We start from the raw sequence: 7,984 nt of genomic DNA, 5'->3' as shown, positions 1-7,984 counted from the left end.
GGTGTTGGATAGACCCAATGTGAGATTTTATATGTCTGTTGTGTCATAAGTAATTCTCACAGTGATAATGATGTAATGGTCCTTCGACTTGAAATCATTATATTTCTATACGATGATTAATATACTTTGATTACATTAAAAGTTACTTTGACCAGGTAATGATAAAAGTGGACTTCGAGTATATTAGGAATCATGTGAGTAATATGGATGATCGAGAAAGGATCTAACCCTCCTAATTTTGGAGAGATATTATTGGCATCTTGTGTGAGCTAGACTATGGAATGTTATTGATTTAAAATGATAGTCTACTCATTGATCAAGGAAACCTGGATTAAACCATGAAGAGGATGACATATAACATGCCTTGAGTTTAATCTAAAATATATGGTTAAAGGGATTAAATCACATTACAAATTATTCACGAAATATTTAATCGATCGCCGATTTAATTATTATTACTTGGGTAGCAATGATGTATTACTAGATGCCACTCATTGTTTATGATTTTAAATTAGATTTAAAATTGTTGCCAAGGTAATAATAACCTAAAGGGTCACACAAAGTATGATTGGAGGATTATTTAATTTATATTCAGATATAAATTAAATATAAGTAATTCGAAATATTTATTATTAATTAAGTAAGAATTGATTAATTAAATAAATAAGAAATTTGAATTTAATATTAAATCCGAAATTGAGTTATTGGATGATTAAGTAAGACTTAATAAATAATAACTAGGATTTTCGGATTTATAAAACTCTAAATTAGTTTAGGGTTAGAAGTCTTTTTCTCTTGCCTATATAATATCTTATTAAGCCTCAAGTAGGGTTTTACGTTTTTATAAGATAAAACACAAACCCTAGCAGTTTGATATATATATATATATATATATTTAGAGAGAGAGAGAGAAGGCGGCTTCTGATTTATGAGTGCTAGTACACACTCATCCTCCGTTCGATCATTCGTGTGGATACCTTCAAGGCGTAGATCATTTTGTGACGGGATACATGGTGATTGTTAAATCCTGGACCTCCGTTAGATAACCGAAATCGTAAAGCTTCTTAAGATAAATATCTTAACCATGAATTAAATATTGTCTTTTCGCATAAAGCCTGCGATGTGTTTCGATTGTTCTGGTTTTTACAGTTTTTAAACATTATTTTCGCTACGTTTTATGCCTCAAAACATAACATATAGGTGGACCTATATTTTAATGCATCCATTCATCAATAATTGTACTTGTAAAAGGAGTGTTATGATTGGCTGATGTAGAAGCGCAGGTCACAATGGAGCATGAGTGCATTGAAATTAGTAGGCAATTCAAACATGTTTGTTAATAACTATTGTGAGGTTTTTTACAATACCATTAGAAAATATAATGATCTTCCTATTACTTCCATATATAAATCTATTCATGAAGATGCTATGAGAAGAATCCAAGAAAGAAAAGATAAAATGCAGAATAACTGTTCACTTAACCACATCTGCCCTAATGCCACAATGATGCTTTATAAGTGAGTTGATCAATACTTCGTTGTCATATTTTTTGTTTTATGACATTTACAACAATGCATATACATTTCATTTTTGGGCTTTTTATATGGAAATTGAGCAAAGTAAGAGTTGTCATGTTGTATGGAGTGGATCATGAAGCAAGGAATAGTTTTATAATGAAAGTTCAACTTGTGATGTATAATGGTTGTCTTCAAATTCCTTCTTGTATCAATTTTCCAACGATCCATGAATTTTATTTAGCAATTGAAGACAATTTTGTGTTTGATGAGCGTACTTGTTTAGTTAATGATATTCGTATGCTTGATAATGATAGATGCAATTGAAATTCTACCAAATTCAGAGAATATTATTGAGCTTTGTAAATTGGTATACGAAGTAAAAATTGATAAGTGTCCAATCATAAATAAGGAGGAATTTGTAATTTATGAAACTGGGATTTTTTTTTTGGAATTTAAGGATCCAATTGGGGAGGAGTTTTAGAGTCGTATTTGTAGTGATTATTCTGACGAATTTTCTAGTTATTTTGATTTTTCGAAGTCTCTTATGCAAGTGAGGATCATAAAAATGTTCTTATATTTGTATGGATCGAAGGCATATTTACACATCATGTAAATACTACTAGAAAATTCTTAATAAACATCCGTTGTGAACCGATATTAAATGTTTTCCCGACCGATGTCTATGCAGGTATAGAGAAAGGTACCCCCATATGACATCGGTTGTCTGCAGATGTCTAGTAACCGCTTTAACATTGGTTCCAAATAAAACTCCTGATGTATATTCTCTATTTTTAAACAAAAACTGCATTACAACCTTTTATATATAGATTTTATATGATCTAATTATGAACTTTAATATTTTATTTACAAGATATAAATCAGCATTAACATTGTTTTTAAATATAAACCTGATGTCAAAGGCACCTTTTGACATCGCTTCTACATGAAAACCGATGTTAGAGGCTTGGTAAGACATCGGTTCCTAATTCTGATCGGATGTATTTTATCTCTTTTAACATCGTTCTATGTTTAGGAACCGTAGTTTATCTACGTCTAACTCATCAGTATTTAGCCGATGTAAAAGGTTAGGATCTTTCTCCTTCTTTAACATTAATTTTTTAAATTTTACTAATGTATTTGTTTTAAGTTTACATTAGCTTTGCAGGTTTGTTTAGGAACTAATGTCTATCTAACTTTATAATAACAGTTTTGTAGAAATTGTGTGTAAAAAAATTATGTCTATATTGACTAAACATTATATAAAGAATATTTTATAGAAAGATACCAAATGGAAAATTACCAATTACCTTCTATATCATTTGCCAAAACAAAAAAACTGGCTAGCTAAGTTAACCAAACCACCAGCAAACCAACATAATAATATATCCAATCAAACCAACACAATAATATCCAATCCATCCAATTGGCCAACTACACACACCATGTCTAAACTATATACTACAACTATACTTCAACTACAAACTAAGTCAAAAATAAATATTCCATGGAATATTTATCCTTTCAAAACTTATAACCAAATCCAAATGAAGACTCCACTACAACGTCAATGGAGTAAATAAATACATTACGAGCTCAAAAGAAATTAGATAAAATGTGATCAGTAACGAAAATCATATGTTGCTACTAGTTAAACACCTGCATTCCTTGAACACCACTGACTCCGACCCACTGTCAGATTCTTGAAGCATTCGCACATCATTTGCTCCATCACCAATTGCCGATGTCGTATTTCCAGTGTCTTCTTAACAACTCTGGTAACCTGCATTTTTATTATCTTCTTCACTCCTTGTCTAAGTAAACTGCAAGCGAACCCAAAAGATATTTATTATATAAATTACAGAGCATTGCAAGAGTACACATCATGTTACATGTATAATGTCAAAACTAAACAAAAAAGTTAAGTTCCCGATATTAATGGTAGTCTCCATTTTATCTTCAGTGAAAACCCACAGCTTAATTCTTTCTTGAGGAAGCTTGTCAATATATTTAGGGACCTGCTAGATAGAAGAAAGGATATATCAATTAAGAATCTTGTAAGAAGTGAATGTCTGTATAAATACAAGCTTTCTGGCTTCTGGAAATTAGAAAAACAACTGTTAGTAGAATGTACATATTAGATCTTAATTTTCATGCTCCTTTATAAGTAGAAAATAAATGAAATAGCTTGGGCTTCCCATTATATATATAACACATGATAATATAAACACTTATGTGCCTGTGGTATATCCAAAACTAAGAATGTACCAATTTACATAAACATTTAACTTATATTATGTTACCTGTTGATCTTTGCAATTTATAAATCAATATAAATTACTTCTTATGCATTTAAAAATTACTATCACAAATAAAAAGAGCTAATTGAAGTAATTTAACAATTGCTTCCGATTTATCTATTTTAAACCAGAAGTGATATTGCGAGCCAGTTGAATTGCTTATATTTAGAATCAAATAGCTTGTGGTGCATAAAAGAACAGTATTTTCAGTTCATAAATATGGATTACTTAACTTTGCAATTATCTATTTTGACACTTAAAAATATAGAACAAATTATTACCTTGTGGATGTGTAATGGCATGTACTAAAATCTGCATATAAGATTATAATATAAGTAGAAAGTGTTAGAAAGCAGCATATATATATAGTAACTGGTATAATCTAGGTAAATCTAACCACTCCGCTTACCTGTTGGGTCAGTACTCGTAATCACACTAGTGCCACCAAAAGTGCAGTTATTAGGAATTGGATTCTTTTTATAGTAATTGTTAAATGCATAAAAAGCAATTCATAAACACTTGGGTTATATTATATTACCTGTTGATTTTCACAACACAACCATTGTAAACAATAGTGTACTAACTAAAGGTGGAATTGATTCCAACATAATACTTGTTCTTTCCATTTTTTGTTTTCTTGAATACAAGAAAAATGACATGTTAGGCCCTTAATCAACTGTAGAGGGGGCAAATACAGTTAATATAATCAATTCGACAAAGTTTCAACAGAATCAACAGTTTTTATATTAATTGATAAAAACTTATTACATTCGTACTCTCTGAAAAGGATGAACAAAAATTCTTGAGAGCTGCTAGGTTATTCGAAGGATATAAAAATGTCACAATACTTATAGCATACACCTAATATGTTCTTTATATAGAGCACAACTACCAATGTATAAGGAATCCTATTCTATTAACAACAAGGAAACCTATACAATTGCTTCTGAGATAAAGTCCTTTACCTCATTGAGTTCTTGTTTCCTTTTTCTTCTCAAAGATCAACTGATGTGATAAATACTGATTTCATCATCCGTTGACATCATCATCCGTTAATATCATTATCCGTCAATTATCAACATCCGTCAATGTCATCATCATCCGTCGATGCTTGGAGTCATCATCTGTCGATACTTGTAGTCATCATCCGTCGATACTTATAGTCATTATCCGTTGATGCTTGTAGTCATCATCCGTCGATGCTTCTGATAGTTTCTGTTTAATATCATCAATTGATCCTAACAATCTCCCCTAACTTGTTCATAATGAAAATATGGACAAGTTCCAATTGATGATGTCAAAACTATCTAAATGCAGGAATCAACTATGCATATTCAATCTTGCTTCAGTGAATATCGGACTTTACTCTTCATCCTGAACTGCTTCTTTAACTTGAGCAATGTCAAAGGTTAATTCTACTTCTTCAGCTCAGAAAGCTTCAAAAATCTTCCTTCTTCTTCTTTTCAACAACAACTTTGGCTTTAGACTTTGAAAACTTTGACTTCTCTCTTATCTTCTCTTTTCCTTTAAGCTTCAAGTCAGCAGTTACTATAACTTGTGATCTGAGATCTTCTGCTTGACTGATTTCCCTTATAACTATACCTCTGGTTGGTCTGTTAAAAGGATTATCTTCATAAAGTACTTGAGAAATAATAGCAATATCAACATTTGTTGTCTTTATGGAATTCTTGAAGTCTTCCTCCATTTGCCTTAGCTATTCAAGATCAACCCCAGAATTTCCTTTTGCAAATATTCTTCTACTCTCCTCATAGTCAAATAATTGAATCGTTGGATCCTTGTAGAACAGAGTTGTCTTCTAGAGATTGAAGAAATTTACTTGCTTCAGCACCAACTTCTATCTCCAGAATACCTTGGTCTTCATCAGCAACAGTTAAATCTTCAACTCTTCTTATTTTCTCCTTTTGCTATCCTTCTGTCCCTTATTACCTCCATCAGAAGTTTCAGTATCAGTATTGTCAATGACGGCTGTTTGCATTTAGATTTAATAATATTCTACCCTTTTTTGGCATCATCATCAAGCAGTAGAAAAAGAATCAGCTCCAATGAATTTTGTACTTCTGTAAGTTGAGCATACATTTGATCTTGTTTAGCTTCCAATCTAGCTTGACTGTCTTCAATTGAAATTTGTCTGGCAACTATTGGTGAAATATGTTTCCGAATTTCCTGATAAGTAGTCAGCTTTGAAGCAATCAAAGATTCTTTAATCTGATTGATTTGAGTAGTAGTTGCTTCATGGGCTGTGTGTAAGGATCTGACTGTTAGATATATTTGAGATGTCACGTCTAATATGATTTGTGTTTAGTTTTCAGAACTAAACAACAAGACAAATCAGGACTTATCGAAATCAGGACTTAATGGAAGTTAGAACTTAATATCAGAACTTAAGTGCGGGAAGACTTTCAGTTAAGGGAGGAAGCTGATTTACAGGATAAGATTGAGACTGAAACAAAAGAAGATATGAATGTAAAGAGTTAGTAGACTGGAAGACTTGTAGAAGATATCTGATTGATATATTTTAGGAGACAGAATTGTATTCCACATCAATTAGAAGTTATCTTGTAACTGTGTACTATATAAACACAGACTTAGGGTTTACACTATATGTGTTATCATTATCGAGAAGATTATACATTGTAACCTAGCAGCTCTTAGTGATATTTGTTCATCACTAAGAGAGAACAACAGTTCTTATTGTAACAGAGTTTATTCAATATACTTGATCTTTGTTACATACTTGTGTTAAATCGATTTGATTGTATAAACACTGTATTCAACCCCCTTCTACAGTGTTGTGTGACCTAACAAGTGGTATCAGAGCTTATCTATTAACACACATATAGTAAAGATCCAAACAATCATGTCTGAAGAAACATAAACTCCAACTTAGCCACCAAAACTCAAGAAACTCAAAATACCCAAACCCACAGCCGATATGAGACTATTAGGGTTCCCATACTGAGACCTTCTGAGTATCCCATATGGAAAGTGAAGATGGCTATGTTTCTGGAAGCTACAGATCCAGAATACCTTGACAGAATTAATGAAGGACCAAATAATCCAACCAAGCTCTCTGTTGTAGTTGCTGATCAACCAGCAAAGACCATACCAAAGGAGAAAAGTGAGTATATAACTGAAGACATATCATCTATTGCCAAAGATGCAAGGTTAAGGCATTTGTTGCATAGTGCCACTGATAATGTCATGTCAAACAGGGTAATTTATTGCAAGACTGCAAAGGAGATATGAGATGCTTTGGAAACAAGATGCCAGGGAACTGATGCAATTAAGAAGAATATGAGGACTATACTCACTCAAGAGTATGAACACTTTGACTCAAAAACTGATGAGTCATTAATTAATTTATATGACAGGTTTGTCAAATTTTTGAATGATCTGTCACTAGTGGACAAGGAATATGATCTTGAAGATTCAAATCTAAAATTCCTTTTAGCTCTTCCTGAAAATTGGGATTTGAAGTCTACTACCATAAGAGACAACTATGACCTTACTGAAACTACTCTTAATGAAATTTATGGTATGCTCAAGAGTCATGAACTTGAGATGGATCAAAGGAGCAAGAGGCATGAAAGAAAGTCAAGGACAATTTCTCTTAAAGCTGAGGAGGAATCTCCTAAAGTTGTTGTCTCAAAGAGGGGCAAAGGAAATGTTCTTATCATAAAGTCCGATTCAGAGTCATCATATTCTGATGATGATGATTCAGAAACTGAAAGTTTACCTGAAATGGATGCTGATGAAGAGATGATGAAATTGTGTGCTCTTATGGTGAAGGGTATCATAAAGATAGCCTATAGGAAATTCAGAAAAGGCAAGAAGTTTTCCAGGAAAAGTGGAAGTTCTGATAAGAAATGATTCAGAAAGTCTGAAGGTAAAGGAAAGTCTGACAGAGGAGACAACTCAAATGCCAAATGCTACAATTATGGTGAAAGAGGCCACATATCTCCTGACTGCAAGAAAGGAAAAAGTGAAAAAGGCAAGGCACTTGTCACAAAGAAGAAAAGCTGGATACACACTTCAGATTCTGAACATGAGGTGAACTATGCCTTGATGGCAAATGCTGATATCAGTCCTGAAACTGATGAATTAAAGGTACCTCAAACAACTTATGCTTTTCATAGTGATGATATTACT

This window comes from Apium graveolens, chromosome 2, assembly GCF_009905375.1.
Source record: "Apium graveolens cultivar Ventura chromosome 2, ASM990537v1, whole genome shotgun sequence".
Taxonomy (NCBI): Eukaryota; Viridiplantae; Streptophyta; class Magnoliopsida; order Apiales; family Apiaceae; genus Apium; species Apium graveolens.
The sequence above is the reverse complement of the archived record's forward strand: the minus strand, read 5'-3'. Positions refer to the sequence as shown.